Source organism: Arvicola amphibius, chromosome X, assembly GCF_903992535.2.
Source record: "Arvicola amphibius chromosome X, mArvAmp1.2, whole genome shotgun sequence".
Taxonomy (NCBI): domain Eukaryota; kingdom Metazoa; phylum Chordata; class Mammalia; order Rodentia; family Cricetidae; genus Arvicola; species Arvicola amphibius.
Window position 1 is genome coordinate 34,576,082 of NC_052065.1, and position 19,034 is coordinate 34,595,115.

A 19,034-nucleotide genomic window follows, 5' to 3' on the forward strand; every position below is an offset into this window, starting at 1 on the left:
AAAATTCAATTAAAATTTGGATTCACCCTATCCACATGTGCCTCCTGCAATTTTTCTTCAATGACAATCAATTCCTTTTCCACTTCAGCTGTTAATTCTCTGGGACTATTTAAGTCTTTGTCGCTATCTAAGGTTTTATTTAAATGAACTATTAGATCAGGTGCTATCCCATTCCAAGAGCTGGTCATTGACTGGAAATGTCTCCTAACAATCTTTGAAAGTCATTAAGAGTCCACAATTGGTCTCTCCTAATTTGTGCCTTTTGTGTTCTAATTTTCTGTAAACCTATTTTATAACCTAGGTAATTGAAAGAACCCCCTCTCTATTTTTTCAGGAGCAATTTGTAATCCCCATTTTGGCAAAACTTTCTTTACTTCTTCAAACATTCTTTCTAAAGTATCTATGTTTGAGTCAGACAGGAAAATGTCAACTATGTAATGGTAAATTATAGATTTAGGGTTTTTTTTAACATAGTATTTCTAATGGCTGACTTACAAAGTATTGGCATAGGGTGGGGCTACTGAGCATTCCCAGGGAAAAGACAGTCCATTAGTATCTCCTAATAGGCTGAGAATTATTATAAGTAGGCACTGTGAAGGCAAATTTTTCTCTGCCCTTTTCTTGTAAAGGTATAGTAAAGAAACAATCTTTAAATCAATAATAACTACAAGAGGCCATCCTTTTGGCAATAGATAAGTCAGAGGAATTCCAGATTGTAGAGGTTGAATTACACTGTTGATAGTTCTTAGATCTGTCACATTCTTCATTTACCAGATTTCTTTATAACAACAAATACAGGAGAATTCCAAGGACTGGTTGATTCTTCAATAGGGTGAGCATCTAGTTGCTCTTGTATCAGCTGTACTAAAGTCTACAGTTTGTCTTCTGTTAATGGCCACTGTTTAACCCATATTGGTTTCTCAGTTAATGATTTTAAAGGTAGGGCTGTTGGTATCTCTAAAGGTTTTTTAGTTGCTTTGTGTTCTTGTACAGCCCGAATGGCTTGTGACCTTTGTGTATAGTACCTTATAATATCTTTCCCAGAAATATAACTGCAGGAAAGTTAATCTGATGCAGCAGGTCATGACCCCATAAATTCACTGCAAAATTAGCCACTATGGCTTCAGCCTTCCTCTCTGTCCTTCTAATCCTATACATTCAACCCATCTCATGGTTTGTTGTACTTGAGATAAGGTTCCAATTTCTAGTAATTGAACTTCTGTCTCTTGAAGAGGCCAATTTGGATGCCAAGATTCTGGAGTAATGGTACTCACATCTGCACCCGTGTCTATCAAACCCACAATCACAGTGCCAATTATATACAGTCTTAGCTTTGGTCTTTGATAATTGATAGAAGTCTGCCGGAATACATGTTTCCTATTTCCTATTGGAATTTTTGATTTATCCTTGATGTTTATTCCATCATTCAGAACAGTATGTTTTTTGTTTTTTTTTTTAACAGAAGGCTCTGGACTTTTAAATTTTCCTGGTGAGACATGTCCTCTACAGTGACTGGGAATGACTGGACCACTTTTGACTTGGGGGCCTGTGAGAGGCCTCCCAAGGAGTTTCCCAATGGTATCGGGTTGCCTTGTCTGTCTTTTGTTGATCTGCATTCATTGGTCCAATGTCAGCCTTTGATACACCTTCTACATATACCTGAAGACTGAGTCCTCCTATTCTGGCCATTCCCAGAGGAGATATTATTCCTAGGAATTCCTTGTCTACAACCCCTTCTCAGATGTCCTATTCTACAACAATTAAAACATTTGGCATTTTGATACCATACCTTTGGAAATTGTTTCTCCTACCCAAGTCTCAATGTTCATTGTATGAAGGATCTATTCATCCATTGGTGCTGATCTGACCATTAAAGGCCCAAGTATCTTTTTGTATTCCAAGCTGGCATTTTCAAAAGCCAGTGATTCAATAAGTACTTGTATAGCATCTGGGTCTGTTACTCCTATTTGTACAGCCTTAGTTAATATTTGTAAAAAGTCTGTAAAGGGTTCTCTCTGGCCCTGTTTAACCCTGGTATGTGATTCAATAAGTTTTTGTGGTTCTTGAATCCTATCTCAAGCATTTAAGGCTGCTATGTGGCATAGGGACAAGATTTGTTAATCGTAAAAAGCTTGAGCCTGTGGGTCAGCATAAGTGCCCTTACCAAGAATTTGATCTTGGGAAGTCTCAAGTCCTTTTGCTTATCCCTGTTATTCTAAAATTTTTGCTGCTTTTCTGAAATAGCATTTTCATATCAAATGAGGCATGATATCCAAGACTGCTGAAACCAGCTGAAGCCAGTCGTGTCGGTGTGGCTTTAATGCTAGAAGCCCATGTCTTTACCATCTCCCTAACATTGTGGAATGCAAGCCATAAGTTACTACTTATTGCTAAATTTCTTTTAGATCATTTATTCCTATAGGTATCCATCTACCTTCTTTGATGCTTTGTTAGAGTAGATTATAAGGTAGGAAGCTAAAATCCTGGGTAAATCATCTCTCACAGCTACTGGTGATGTTGAATCCTGTCCTTGTACCTTCTTTCACTGTTCATCAGTTCCAATAATTTCCTCAGTTGTTTCAAATCTTTTTACTACTGTCTTTTGTAAAGCCTGAATCTCCTGGCCTGTATATATTTCTAATGATTTCATTGAGGCACCTAGCTTCTGGTCCTTATTCTGCATATGTGATTCCAAGGTCTGAAGTTTTTCCTTTAAAGAGAACATCTCATACTCTATCTGCTAACCTACCATAACTTTTTAACAAATTTTGATTGTCAAATTCAACAGTATGAATTCTTTCAAATAATTTCTCAGTACCCTTTGACAAGGATTCAATTTTGTCTGTCAAATTAATGTTATCCTTTCCAATAGTATTTTTTTAGGTAACTTTTGATTTTCTATGGTATTAAACCTGTCCCTCATTCTTGGCTCTATTATCAAACTATTTTCATATATATATATATACACATATATATGTATATATATATATATATAATATGAAGAAAATGAAGAAAAAAACTGAGTCCCAATATCCAATAAATGGATGTATCACAATAACCATATAAGCCTTGCAGAACACAATCCATAGTATTAGCAAAAAGGTTACTAAAATTCTCAATGGGAATGTTTTCTGCAATTATCTAACTTTCAAGTTTATTGATTTATTAGTTAATAAAATATTTACCTGTTCTGAGGTCTGGTGAATTGTTTTATGTGTAATAATCTTTATTGTCCAGCAGGTGTCATGGTTGCAGAGTTGTGACTAGTGGCTGTACAAATGGTGGTGCCAGGCACAGCCCAGCACCACTTTGGTTTCCTGTCTTGGTGCTGGTTAAATACTGAGAAATATACTTTGCTTGCCAAATTGAAAGCAATGAAATCAATTCTGTACATGGAGCAAGAAGCCCAGAACTCAGGAGCAAGGAGTACAAATCAGAAGCTGTGCAAAATAGCTGCACAGCAGGGAATGCAGCAGCTGTGGGGGGGGGTAAAATGTGTGCATGCTTGGGAAAATTTTCAAGTTTCCATGTGTACTGCTGTGGTGGGGGTTTTATAAAATACTGCTTAGTAGGTGAAAATAAACCAAGAGGGTGGGGGTGGGAGACTTTCTGGGCTGTGTACCCTTTTAGGCCTTTAAGCCGATCCACCCGGTAGGTGTGGAGTGTGGATCTACATGGGTGCCAGATGAAGACGAACACGAAAAAGAAATCCCACATTAGCTCAGAATAAAGGGTTATTTATTTAGGGGCAGACTCACAGATCATAGTCTTCTGCTTGAACGGGGAACAGCCACTGAATCCTGAAGCCAGAAGAGAGGCTGGACACATGTATTACACCAGCATTTATAGTATAAGAGGCCACGCCCAAGTGGTTGTATAACTTAAAGTCTACTGGCTATAGGAATTCCTACAGCATTGAACCCCTCTAAAAACATTCCAGGTGACAGGAAATTCACCCCACAATGATGAAATCAAAATAGTAAAGTAGGTAACTCTAAGATCTGATTTTCACAGACACAAACAAACAAAGAAACAAATAACAAGAGAATAGTTAAGTGGCTCAGGAGGTAAAGGCCCTTAAAACCAAGACTAACAATATGAGTTCTATCCCAGGACCCACTCATATGTTGGAAGAAGAGGATTGACTCCCATAAATTGTCCTCTTACCTCTATGCCTGGGGAAGGTGGCGCGCGCACGTGCGCGCGCACACACACACACACACACACACACACACTGAATGAATGAATAAATGAATAAATAAATTCTTTAAGATTTTGAAAATAAGTAGAGACCAAACCAAATGTAACTCTGGAAAACAGTCACAGGTTTGCAGCAACCACACAAAGACAGAATCAAGAAAAAAGTAACACAAAGGCTATAGGAAAGCTTTACAGCATAGTTTATCTTTGTCCTTGCTCTACTCATACTGATCAGTAAGAGTAGCATGTGCTTACCCAGCCCAGGTATTAGATGGAGCAGAGCGTATCCATCCATAACTTATTTAGGGGCTACCAGAATTGGTGCCAGGTAGTCATCTCTGTTTTGCCTAATTTTGATTCAGAGTAGAAGAGCAAAACAAAACAAAACAAAAAACAAGAGAAAGAGAGAGAGAGAGAGAGAGAGAGAGAGAGAGAGAGAGAGAGAGAGAGAGAGAGAGAGAGAGAGCGCAAGCGAGCAGTGGGCAATGCTCTAAAAGACTACAAGGTAGGGTAGGGAGATGGCTCAGTGGGTAAAGTGTTTGAATCCCTAGAACCCAAGTAAAAGAGTAGTATGTGTCTGTAATCCCAGTGTTTCTATGAGACAGAGGGAGAAGAAATCTCTGGAAGCTTGTGGGCCAGTTAGAGTAGACCATACAGCAATGAACAACAAAGAAAGACCTTGCCTCAAAGGCAGAAGGTCAGAACTGACAACTATGCTCTATGGCATGTATGTGCCTGCAATCATACTCATAGAACATACACATACACATACATCACACAAACACACACAAAAACACACAGGAAAAGATTAAAATACAAGATTATAAGGCAAATTAATAATGTGAAGAAAGGGCCTGGGTCAAAAATGACATTCAAACATAAAACAGAATGCCTATAACCAGAGGGAAACAACTGAGGGTAAGTTTTTGAAGTGTGGATATTAAAATACCTTCCATGTACAAAATAGAAAGCCAGTATGGCTAAGACTAGACATATACAAGTGACCTAAGGAGAGTCTAATCTCTTACTTGAGCCTAGCCCACAGAATCAGTGCAAGTATAGCTGAATGCTATAGTAGCATCCCAGTGCAGAAGCAATCTAGAAAGTCTAGCCGAAGTATTTTAGTTTTGCTTTTTTGCCTTCCTGTATTTTTTTGTTCTTAATGTTCAAGAAACTAATATCTGCCTCTCCCAACCTATAGCACCCTCAAGGACCAGGTAGTAGCAGCCTCTCCCATCTACCATCTCCCACCACTCCAGCAACCAAAGGACTCCTTGGCCCCACATATACCTGGAGGGACAGATGAGTGTCTGATACCCTGGTTGGAGAATCCTCATCTCTAAGTCCTAGTCCCCGCCCCTCCCCCCACAGCACCCTCAGCGAGAAGGCAGCAGCACCCTCTCCTGCTAGCCATCCCCCACTACACAAGAGACCGCCAGATCCACTGGCCCGACCTTCAGCTGGAAGGACAGCAACCACCAAATACACTGGCCCCACCTGCACCTGGAGGGAGAGCAACCACTGGAGCCACAGGTCTGTACCTATTAGAGGAAGAAATGGGTAGATCGTTGTGTAAAAATAGATTCAAAATCATAAAGAAAAATATAGCAGCACCAGAAATTAGGGGTTCTAAAACAGCAAGACCTGAACATCCCAATGAAGATGAAATGGAAGAAATCGACCTTGAAAATAACTTTATAAGGATAAAAAGACCCTTAAGAGGAAATGAAAAATTCACTTAAGTAAATGGAAGAAAAGACAAAAATTGGAAGGAATCAATAAATCCCTTAAGGAAAACCAAGAAAACCAAGAAAATCAATCAAGCAAGTGAAAGAAACAGTCCAGATTTGAAAATTCAAATAGAGGCAATAAAGAAAACACAAACCTAGGGAATTCTGGAAACGGAAAATCTGGGCAAATGAACAAGAACTATAGATGCAAACATAACCAACAGAATATAAGAGATGGAAAAGACTCTCAAGTGTTGAAGATACAATAGAGGAAATAGATTCATTGGTCAAAGAAAATGTTAAATACAACAAATCCTTAAAACAAAACATCCAGGAAATCTGGGTCACCATGAAAAGACTAAATCTAAAAATATGAATAGAAGGAGAAGAATTCCAACTCAAGGCACAGAAAATATAGTTAACAAAGTTATAGATAAAACTTTTCTAATGTAAGGAAGGATATGCCTATGAAGGTAAAAGAAGCTTACAGAAGACCAAATAGACTAGAACAAAAAAGTCCCCTAGCCATATATTAATGAAAACACTAAACACACAGAATAAAAATAAAGAATATTAAGAGCCACAAAGGAAAAAGGCCAAGTAACGTATAAATGCAGACCTATCACAATTACACCCGACTTCTCAATGGAGACAATGAAAGTCAGAAGGTCCTGCATAGGCATTATGCAGACACTAAGAGACCATGGATGCCAGCCCAGACTACTATACATGGCAAAACTCTCAATCACCATAGACAAAAGAAACAAGATATTCTATAACAAACCAGATTTAAACAATACCTATTCATAAATACAGTTCTACAAAAAGTACTAGAAAAAACTCCAGCCAAAGGAAATTAGCTACATTCACAAGTTCACAGGCAACAGATAATCTTACACCATCAAACCCCAAAGAAGGGAAACACACAAACAATACCACCACCACCACCACCACCAAGGAACTAACAATCACTGGATATTAATATCTCTCAAGATCAATAGTCTCAATTTGCCTAGAAAAAGGCACAGGCTATCAGAATGGATATAAAAACAGTACCCATGCTTCTGAGGATATAAGACACTCACCTCAACCTCAAAAACAGATATTACCTCAGAATAAAGGGTTGGGAAAAGATTTTCAAAACAAATGGACCTAATAAACGAACATGTGTAGCTATCTTCATACCTAACCAAATAGACTTCAAACTAAAATTAATCAAAAGAGACAGAGAATCACATTTCATATTCATGCCAGAAAAAATCAATCAAGATGAAGTCTCAATTCTAAACATCTATGCACCAAATACAAAGGCACCCATATTTGTAAAAGAAATATTACTAAAGCATAAACCACACATCAAATCCCACACACTAATAGTGGGAGACTTCAACTCACCACTGTCACCAATGGACAGGTCAACCAGACAGAAATTTAACAGAGAAATAAGGGAACTAACAAATGCCATGACTCAAATGGACTTAATAGACATCTATAGAATGTTCTACCCAAACACAAAAGAATATAACTTCTCAACAAAAATTGACCATATACTTGGTAATAAAGCAACCTCAACAGATACAAAAATTGGAATAACCCTTTATATCTTATTGTACCACCATGGCTTAAAATTAGAATTCAATAACAAAACTAATTGCAGAAAATCTACAAACTCATGGAAACTGAACAATGTTCAACTGAATCATCACTGGGTCAAGAAAGAAATAAATTAAAGACTTCCTAGAATTCAATGATAATGAAAGCACAAAATACCAAAACTCATGGGACACTATGAAAGCCTTAAAGGCATAACTGAAACCTCTAGAACAAATAGAAGGAAACTCACCCAAGAGGAATAGATGCCAGAAGATAATCAAATTGAGGGCAGAAATCAATAAAATATAAACAAAGAGAACAATCAATGAAACAGAGAGTTAACCCTTCAAGAAAACCATCAAGATCGATAAACCTTTATCAAAACTAACCAAATGGCAGAGAAAGAATATCTAAATTAACACAATTAAAAATGAAAAGGGGGGCATAACAACAGACACTGAATAAATCCAGAGAATCATTAGGTCATACCTCGAAAAACTGTACTTTACAAAATTGGAAAATGTAAAAGAAATGGACAATTTTCTAGAGAAGTACCACACACCAAAATCAAGACCAGATGAACAATTTAAATAGAACTATAACCCTTAAGGGAACAGAAGCAGTCATTAAAAGTCTCCCAACCCCCCCCCCCCCAAAAAAAATCTCAGGGCCAGATGGTTTCAGTGTAGAATTCTACCAGAATTTCAAAGAAGAGCTAATATTTATACTCCTCAAATTGTTCCATACAATAGAACAGAAAGAACATTGCCAAACTAATTTTACAAGGCTTATCTTACCCTGATACCCAAACCACACAAAGACTCAACTAAGAAGGAGAATTAAGCTGCAAGGGGACCTGACAGTCGGCAGGAGGATCCATCATTCTTTGGGGTGAGTGAGGAGTGAGTGCCCGAACCGCGGCAGCTGCCCGGAGAGGGACCTCCGACTCTCCACAACTCCCCCTGCCACCAGCATACTTCCTGCTCTTCCTGCAGGGGTTATTCTCCCCGGATACCGCCTCTCTCTCCCTGTCCCTTCCCAGCTTGCACCCAGAATCCTTCCCCCCTCCCCCTTCCTCATCCTCCCGTCTTTGGGGCCACAAAATCCCACAGCTCAGCCTGTTTGGGCTCTGGGGACCTGGAATTGAGTGCACCCAGGTCGGTGGGAGGTCCCCTCCTTCATTTGACTGCCCGGAGCAAGGTAGGCCTTTGTCTGAGAGCTGCTTGGCCTGCAAGGGGACCTGACAGACGGCAGGAGGATCCATCATTCTTTGGGTCTGCAGGAGGATCCATCATTCTTTGGGGAGGATCCATCATTCTTTGGGGACACCAAACACCTCCGCGCTCCTTTTGAAGGAAGAGATGGGCAGGCGCCAATGCAGGAGCTCCTCCAACAACATGAAAGGCAACATGACATCACCACAAGCCAGACATCCCCAAACAACAAGAAATGAACACCCTACCCCAGAAGATATAGAAGAAACCGACATTAAACAGTACTTTATGAAAATAATAGAGGACCTTAAACAGGAGGTAAAAAACTGCCATAAAGAAATGGAGATGACAAACAAAAAGGTAGACGAAATAAATAAATCTCTCAAAGATACCCAAGAAAAACAAGAAAAAGCAATCAAACAGGTAAGGGAAACAGTACAAGACCTGAAAAATGAAATGGAGGTATTGAAGAAAACACAATCTGAGGGACGACTGGAAATGGAAACTCTGAGTAAACGAACAGAAACTTCAGAGACAAGTATCTCCAACCAAATATAAGAGATGGAAGAAAGAATCTCGGACTCTGAAGATACTATAGAGGAAATAAACTCACAGATTAAAGAACTAAACAAATCTAACAAATTCTTAACACAAAACATTCAGGAAATATGGGACACCATGAAAAGACCAAACCTAAGAATAATTGGGGTAGAAGAAGGAGAAGAATTACAACTCAAAGGCCCAGAAAACATATTCAACAAAATTATAGAAGAAAACTTCCCCAACCTAAAGAAGGATGTTCCTATGAAGGTACAAGAAGCTTACAGAACACCAAATAGACTGGATCAAAAGAAAGCATCCCCACGCCATATAATAATCAAAACACAAAACATACAGGATAAAGAACAGATATTAAGAGCTGCAAAGGAAAAAGGTCAAGTAACATATAAAGGGAAACCTATCAGAATTACACCTGATTTCTCAATGGAAACCATGAAAGCCAGAAGAGCTTGAATAGATGTGCTACAGACACTTAGGGAACATGGATGCAAGCCTAGACTATTATACCCAGCAAAGCTTGCATTCACCATTGATGGAGAAAACAAGATATTCCAGGACAAAAACAGATTTAAACAATACGCAGCCACAAATCCAGCCTTGCAGAAAGTAATAGAAGGAAAATCACAAACCAAGGAGTCCAACAACGCCGACAATAACTCAGGCATCTAGCGACCCTTCACCAGCACAACTAGAAGAAGGGAAACACACAAACTCTACTACTAAAGATGACTGAAGTTAACAACCACTGGTCATTAATATCACTTAATATCAATGGACTCAATTCACCTATAAAAAGGCACAGGCTAAGAGACTGGATACGAAAACAGAATCCAACATTTTGCTGTTTACAAGAAACACACCTCAACCACAAAGACAGACATCTACTCAGAGTAAAGGGTTGGGAAAAGGTTTATCAAGCAAATGGCCCTAAGAAACAAGCGGGTGTGGCCATACTAATTTCCAACAAAGTTGACTTCAAACTAAAATCAATCAGAAGAGATGGAAAGGGACACTTTATACTCATAACAGGAAAAATCCATCAGAATGAAGTCTCAATCCTGAATATCTATGCCCCTAATATAAAAGCTCCCACTTATGTAAAAGAAACACTTCTAGAACTCAAGGCAGCCATCAAACCACACACACTAATAGTTGGAGACTTCAACACTCCTCTCTCACCAATGGACAGGTCAATCAGACAGAAACCTAACAGAGAATTGAAAGACTTAATGGAGGTAATGAACCAAATGGACTTAACAGACATCTATAGAACATTCCACCCAAATAGGAAAGAATATACCTTCTTCTCTGCGGCTCATGGAACCTTTTCGAAAATTGACCATATACTTGGTAACAAAGCAAACTTCCACAGTTACAAAAAAATATTAGTAACCACCTGTGTCTTATCGGATCACCATGGATTAAAATTAGAATTCAACAACAATGCTACCCCCAGAAAACCCACAAACTCATGGAAACTGAACAGTCAACTACTGACCCACACCTGGGTCAAGGAAGAAATAAAGAAAGAAATTAAAGTCTTTCTTGAATTTAATGAAAACAAAGACACAACATACTCAAACCTATGGGACACAATGAAAGCAGTGCTAAGAGGAAAGTTCATAGCACTAGGTGCCCACTTAAAGAAAACGGAGAAAGCGCTCATTGGTGACTTAACAGCACACCTGAAAGCTCTGGAAAAAAAAGAAGCAGACTCACCTAGGAGAAGTAGAAGACTGGAAATAATCAAATTGAGGGCAGAAATCAACAAAATAGAAACACAGAAAACAATCCAAAGAATCAATGAAACAAGAAGCTGGTTCTTGGAGAAAATCAACAAGATTGACAAACCCTTAGCCAAACTAATCAAACGGCAGAGGGAGAACACGCAAATTATTAAGATCAGAAATGAAAAGGGGGACATAACCACAGACACAGAGGAAATTCAGAAAATCATTAGATCTTACTACAAAAGCCTGTATGCCACAAAATTGGAAAATGTAAAAGAAATGGACAGTTTTTTAGATAAATACCATATACCAAAGTTAAACCAGGACCAGGTAAATGCTCTAAATCGTCCTGTTAGTCGCAAAGAATTAGAAACAGTTATCAGAAACCTCCCTACCAAAAAGAGCCCAGGACCAGATGGTTTCAATGCGGAATTCTACCAGAACTTCCAAGAAGACCTAATTCCTATACTCCTTAAGGTATTTCATAATATAGAAACACAAGAGTCACTGCCAAATTCCTTCTATGAAGCTACAGTTACCCTGATACCTAAACCACACAAAGACTCAACCAAGAAAGAGAATTACAGGCCAATCTCACTCATGAACATTGACGCAAAAATTCTCAATAAAATACTGGCAAACCGAATCCAAGAACACATTAGAAAAATTATCCATTACGATCAGGTAGGCTTCATCCCAGACATGCAGGGCTGGTTCAACATATGAAAATCTATTAATGTAATCCATCATATAAACAAACTGAAGGAAAAAAACCATATGGTCATCTCATTAGATGCTGAAAAAGCATTTGACAAAATTCAGCACCCTTTTATGATAAAGGTCTTGGAGAGATTAGGGATACAAGGGTCATTCCTAAATATAATAAAAGCTATTTACAGCAAGCCGACAGCTAACATCAAATTAAACGGAGAGAAACTCAAGGCTATCCCACTAAATTCAGGAACACGACAAGGCTGTCCACTCTCTCCTTATCTCTTCAATATAGTGCTTGAAGTTCTAGCAATAGCAATAAGACAACATAAGGGAATCAAGGGGATTCAATTTGGAAAGGAAGAAGTTAAACTTTCATTATTTGCAGATGATATGATAGTATGCATAAGCGACCCCAAAAACTCCACCAAAGAACTCCTACAGCTGATAAACTCCTTCAGTAACGTGGCAGGATACAAGATCAACTCCAAAAAATCAGTCGCCCTCCTATACACAAAGGATAAGGAAGCAGAGAGGGAAATCAGAGAAGTATCACCTTTCACAATAGCCACAAATAGCATAAGATATCTGGGAGTATCGCTAACCAAGGAAGTGAAGGATTTATTTGACAAGAACTTTAAGTCTTTGAAGAAAGAAATTGAAGAGGATACCAGAAAATGGAAGGATCTCCCCTGCTCGTGGATTGGGAGGATCAACATAGTAAAAATGGCAATTCTACCAAAAGCAATCTATAGATTCAATGCAATCCCAATCAAGGTCCCATTGAAATTCTTCACAGAGATTGAGAGGACAATAATCAACTTTATAAGGAAAAACAAGAAACCCAGGATAGCCAAAAAAATCTTATACAATAAAGGTTCTTCTGGAGGCATTACCATCCCTGACTTCAAACTCTATTACAAAGCTACAGTATTGAAAACGGCTTGGTATTGGCATAAGAACAGAGAAGTTGACCCATGGAATCGTATAGAAGACCCGGATCTTAAACCACAAACCTATGAACACCTGATTTTTGATAAAGGAGCCAAAAGTACACAATGGAAGAAAGAGGGCATCTTCAACAAATGGTGCTGGCATAACTGGATGTCAACCTGTAGAAGAATGAAAGTAGATCCATATCTATCACCATGCACAAAACTCAAGTCCAAATGGATTAAAGACCTCAATATTAATTTGAACACATTGAGTTTGATAGAGGAGAAAGTGGGAAGTACTCTAGAACAAATGGGCACAGGGAACCGTTTCCTATGCATAACCCCAGCTGCACAGACTTTAAGGGCAACATTGAATAAATGGGACCTCCTGAAGTTGAGCAGCTTCTGTAAAGCAAAGGACACTGTCACTAAGACACAAAGGCAGCCTACTGACTGGGAAAAGATCTTCACCAACCCTGCAACTGACAAAGGTCTGATCTCTAAAATATATAAGGAACTCAAGAGACTAGACGGTAAAAAGCCAATTAACCCAATTAAAAAATGGGGTGCTGAACTGAACAGAGAATTCTCAACAGAAGAAGTTCGAATGGCCAAAAGACACTTAAGGTCATGCTCAACCTCCCTAGCTATCAGGGAAATGCAAATCAAAACAACTTTGAGATATCATCTTACACCTGTCAGATTGGCTAAAATCCAAAACACCAATAATAATCTTTGCTGGAGAGGTTGTGGGGTAAGGGGCACACTCATCCATTGCTGGTGGGAATGCAAACTTGTGCAACCACTTTGGAAAGCAGTGTGGCGGTTTCTCAGGAAATTCGGGATCAACCTACCCCAGGACCCAGCAATTCCACTATTGGGAATCTACCCAAGAGATGCCCAATCATACAACAAAAGCATATGCTCATCTATGTTCATAGCAGCATTATTTGTAATAGCCAGATCCTGGAGACAGCTTAGATGCCCTTCAGTGGAAGAATGGATGAAGAAACTGTGGAATATATACATGCTAGAATACTACTCAGCGGTAAAAAACAATGACATCTTGAATTTTGCAGGCAAATGGATGGAAATAGAAAACACTATTCTGAGTGAGGTAACCCAGACCCAAAAAGATGAACATGGGATGTACTCACTCATATTCGGTTTCTAGCCATAATTAAAGGACATCGAGCCTATAAATTTGGGATCCTTGAGAAGATAATAAGAAGGTGAACTCCCAAAAAAAGATATAGTAATCCTCCTGGATATTGGAAGTAGACACGATCGCCAGGCAAAATTGGGAACTTGAGGGTTGGGCAAGACTGGGCCAAGGGAAGATGGGGAGAGAAAAGTGTGAAGGGGAGAGCGGGGGGAGCTCGGAGGAATGGGCTGCTTGGGATATAGGAAGGGTAGATATGAGAGCAGGGAAGCATATATCTTAATTTAAGGAGCTACCTGAGGGTTGTCAAGAGACTTGACCCTAGAGGGGTTCCCAGGTTTCCAGGGAGACGCCCCCAGTTAGTTCCTTGGGCAGCTGAGGAGAGGGAGCCTGAAAAGGCCAGTTCCTATAGCCATACTGATGGATTTCTTGCATATCACCATAGAACCTCCACCTGACGATAGACGAAGAAAATGACAGAGCCCCACCTTGGAGCACCGGACTGAGCTCCCAAGGTCCTGATGAGGAGCAGAAGGAGAGAGAACATGAGAAAGAAAGTCAGGACCGTGAGGGAACCTCCAGCTGGCGACAGATGGGGAAGGTGACTGAGCCCCACATTGGAGCACTGGACTGAGCTCCCAAGGTCCCGATGAGGAGCAGAAGGAGCGAGAACATGAGGGAGAAAGTCAGGAACGAGAGGGGTGCGTTCACTCATGGAAACGGTGGGACAGAACTAATGGGAGATCACCAACTCCAGTTGGAATGGGACTGATGGATCATGCGACCAAACCGGCTCTCTGACTGTGGCCAACAGCGGAGGCTGACTGAGAAGCAAAGGACAATGGCGCTGGGCTCTGATTGTTCTTCATGGACGGGCTCTGTGGGAGCCTTCTCAGCTTGGTCGATCACCTTCCTGGACCTGGGGGGAGTTGGGAGGACCTTGGTCTTAGCATAGAGTGGGGAACCCTGATGGCTCCTTGGCCTTGAGAGGGAGGGAGGGGAGGTATTGGTGGAGGGGAGGGGAGGGAAGGGGGAGAAGGAGGGGAGGGAAGGGGGAGGAGGAGGGGATGGAAGGGGGAGGAGGAGGGAAGGAGATGGAAATTTTTAAATATAAAAAAAAATAAACCATAAAAAAAAAGGAAAAAAAAAAGGAGAATTAAAGACCAATCTCCCTCATGAACATCAATGGAAAAATACCCAATAAAATACTGGCAACCTGAATCTAAGAACACATCAAAAAATTATCCAACATGATGAAGTAGGCTTCATCTCAGAGATACAAGGATGGTTCAATACACGAAAATCAGTCAATATAATCCATAATATAAGTAAAATGAAAGAAAGACTTGATTATCTCATTAGATGCTTAAAAATAGCCTTCAGCAAAATCCAACCCCCTTTATGATAAAGGTCTTGGAGAGAACATGGATACAAGGAACATACATAAACATAATAAAAGTAATATACAGGAAGCCAACCGCCAATATCAAACTAAATTGAGAAAAAATCAAAGTAATCCCACTAAAATCAGGAAGAAGACAAGGTTGTCCACTCTCTCCATATCTATTCAATATAGTACTTAAAGTTTTAGCTAGAGCAATACAACAAAAGAAGATCATGGGAATACAAATTCAAAGCAAAGAAGTCAAACTTTTGCAATTTGCAGATGATATGATAGTATACATAAGTGACACCAAAAATTCTGCTAGGGAATTCCTATAGATGATAAACACCTTCAGTAATGTGGCAGAATACAAGATTAACTCAAAATTATCAGTAGCCCTTCTCTATACAAATGATAAAGAAGCTGAGAAAGAAATCAGAAAAACATTACCCTTTACAATAGTCACAAATAACATAAATGTCTTGGGTGTAACTCTAACCAAAAAAAAAAAAATAAAAGACCTGTACAACAAAAACTTTAAGCCTTGAAGAAATAAATTGAAGAAGACTTCAGAAAATGGAAAGATCTCCCATGCTTTAGATAGGTAGGATTAGCAAAGTAAAAGTGGTAATCCTACCAAAAGCAATCTACAGATTCAATGCAATCCTCATCAAATTCCAAAGCAATTCTTCACAGACATCAAAAGAACAATGCTCCACTTCATATGGAAAAAAACCCCGAGGCTAGCCAAAACAATCCTGTACAATAATAAAGGATGTTCTGTAGGCATCATCATTTTTGACTATAAAGATACAGAAATAAAAAAATAAAAATAAAAAATAAAAATAAAATAAAAACAGTTTGGTATTGGCGTAATAACAGACATGTGGTTCAATGAAATAAAACTGATGGCCCTGATACTAATCCACACACCTATGAACACCTGATTTTTGGCAAAGAAGACAAAAGTGTACAATGAAAAAAAGAAAGCATCTTCAACAAATTGTTCTGACATAAATGGATGTTGACATGTAGAAGAATGCATATAGATCCATATCTATCCCAATGCTCAAAAACTCAAGTCGAAGTGGATCAAAGACCTCAACATGAATCCAGTTACACATAACCTGATAGAAGAGAAAATGGGAAGTAGCCTTGAACGCATGGGCACAGGAGACCACTTCCTAAATATAAAACCAGTAGTGTAGATACTGAGAGCAACAATCAATAAATGGCATCTCATGAAACCGAGAAGCTTCTTTTAAGACAAAGGATACAGTCAATAGGACAAAATGGCAGCCTACAGAATGAGAAAAGATATCCATCAACCCCACATCTGACATAGGGTTGATAGCTATCAAGAAACTAGGCAGCAAAATACCAAGTAATCCAATTAGAAAATGGGGTATAGGTCTAAACAGACAATTCTCAACAGAAGAAAATCAAATGACTGAAAGATATTTAAGGAATTGCTCAACATCCTTAGCCATAAAGGAAATGCAAATCAAAATCACTCTGAGATTTCATCTTACACCTGTCAGAATGGTTAAGATCAAAAACACTGATGGCAGCTTATGCGATAGAGGATGTATAGTCAGGGTGGCAGTGCAAACTTGTACAGCCACTTTGGAAATCAGTATGGTGGTTTCTCAGAAAATTGGCGGTCAATCTACCTCATGATTCAGCAATATTTCTCCTGGGCATATACCCAAAGAATTCACAGTAATACCACAAAAATTTTTACTCAGGTATGTTCATAGCAGTATTCTTTGTAATAGCCAGAACGTAGAAACAACCTAGATGCCCCTCAACTAAGAATGGATAAAGAAAATGTGGTATATTTACACAATGGAGTTCTACTCAGCGGTAAAAAACAATGATATCTTGAAATTTGCAGGCAAATGGATGAAACCAGAAAAAACGATCCTGTGTGAGGTAACCCAGACCTAGAAAGACAAACATGGTATGTATTCACTCATAAGTGAATATTAGATGTAAAGCAATGGATAACCAGAAGGACGCAGATGGATCACCCCACGAAAGGAAATAGTTAAATCTCCTGGGTCAATTTGGAAGTGGAGTAGAAGGGATGGGATGGGAACATGAGCAATAGAGATGGCCAAGTTGTGGGAGGGATGGAGAGGGGGAAAAATGAGAGAGATATCTTGATAAAGGCAGCCATTATGGAGTTAGGGGAAAACCAGGTGGTAGGAGAGTTCCCAGGAATCCACAGGGATGACCCCAGCTATGACTCCTAGCAATAGTGGAGAGGATGCCTGAACTGGCCTTCCCTTATAGTCAGATTAATGACTACCTTAACTGTCATCATAGAACCTACTTCCGATAGCTGATGGAAGCAGATGCAGAGATCCACAGCCAAGCACAGGGCTGAGAACCTGAGCTTAGTTGAAGATAGGGAGAAGGGATATGAGCAAGGGGAGTCAAGATTAGGATTGGGAAAACTACAGAGACAGCTGACCCAAGCTAGTGCAAGGTCATGGAGTCTGAACTAACACCTGGGGATCCTGCATGGACTGAACTAAGCCCTCTGAATGTAGGCAACAGTTATGTGGTTTGATCTGTTGGGTGACCTCAGCAATGGGACCAGTACATATTCTGGCTTCATGAACTGGCTTTTTGTATTCCACTCCCTATCATGGTGTACCTTGCTCAGCCTTGATATGGAGGGGAGGGGCTTGATCCTGCCTCAATTTGGTAGACTAGACTTTGATGACTCCTCAAGGGAGGCCTTACTTTCTCTGAGGAGTAGATGGTGGGTTGGTTGGAGAGGAGGTAGGGGGGTAGGAGAAGAGGAGGGAGGGAGAACTAGGGCTAGTATGTAAAATTAAAAAGTTTTTAAATAAAAAATAAAAGAATAAGAAAGGGAAAATTCTGCAATTGAAAAAATTTAGGGAGAAACCCCCCACAAAAGCAAAAAATCAAATTTAATAAAAACTAAGATATTTAAGGAAAAGTTTAACAAAAACAGTATGTTAACAAAATATAGCAATAATATAAAAGAACATCAAAATATAAACCACTAGCTCAACTAAGGAGAAAAAAGTACAAATATATACTATAAACATGAGAAGTGATGAGGAAGAAAATAGAAAAAAATTAAAAATCTTGTCATATATTTTCATGTATATGAAGAATTTGAGAATCTAGATGAAATAGTTATTTTTAAAAATACAAATGAACAAAAAGTTCATCCTGTCAAAGAAAGTCATCTTAAGTGGATTAGAATCTCCTAATCAAGAAACTAACCTGCAAAGGTCACATAAGAGTCTTACCCAACCTTCAAAGACAATTCCAACAGTACCAAAAATTCTTCCTGAGAAAGGACAATGGAAAGCCTCCACAATATTTACGTGAATCAAACAAACTGGTATGGAAATGAATTGAAGATAGAACTAAACAGGAAAATAACAGACCAATTTCACTTAGGAATTTCACTTGCGAAACTTTTAGATAAACATAAATCACATTAACACAATAATAAAACACAACTAAATTAAATTCATTCTAGGAATACAATGATATTCCAATAAAAGAAAAAAATCATTAGTATAATTCATCATTTAACTAGAAAGATAAGCTTCTGAAAGTATAGCTCAAAGGTAGAGCACTTGCTTAGCATGTGTGTGGAGACTTAAATAAGAATGGCCCCTATAGGCGCATATATTTGAATTCTTGGTCATCAGGAAGTGTTATTACTTGAGAGGGATTAGGAGTATGGCCTTGTTGGAGCAGGCATGGCCTTGTTGGTGGAAGTATGTCACAGGGTGTGGGCTTTGAAGTTTCAAAGGCTCAA

General features: G+C 39.1%; 1 protein-coding gene across 1 annotated transcript in view; it reads right to left on the reverse strand.

Annotated features, from left to right (window-relative positions):
* LOC119805017 (zinc finger protein 182) overlaps nt 1-19,034 on the reverse strand; it is a 96,105-nt gene that overhangs the window by 23,754 nt on the left and 53,317 nt on the right. The gene's annotated exons all lie outside the window — the stretch shown is intronic.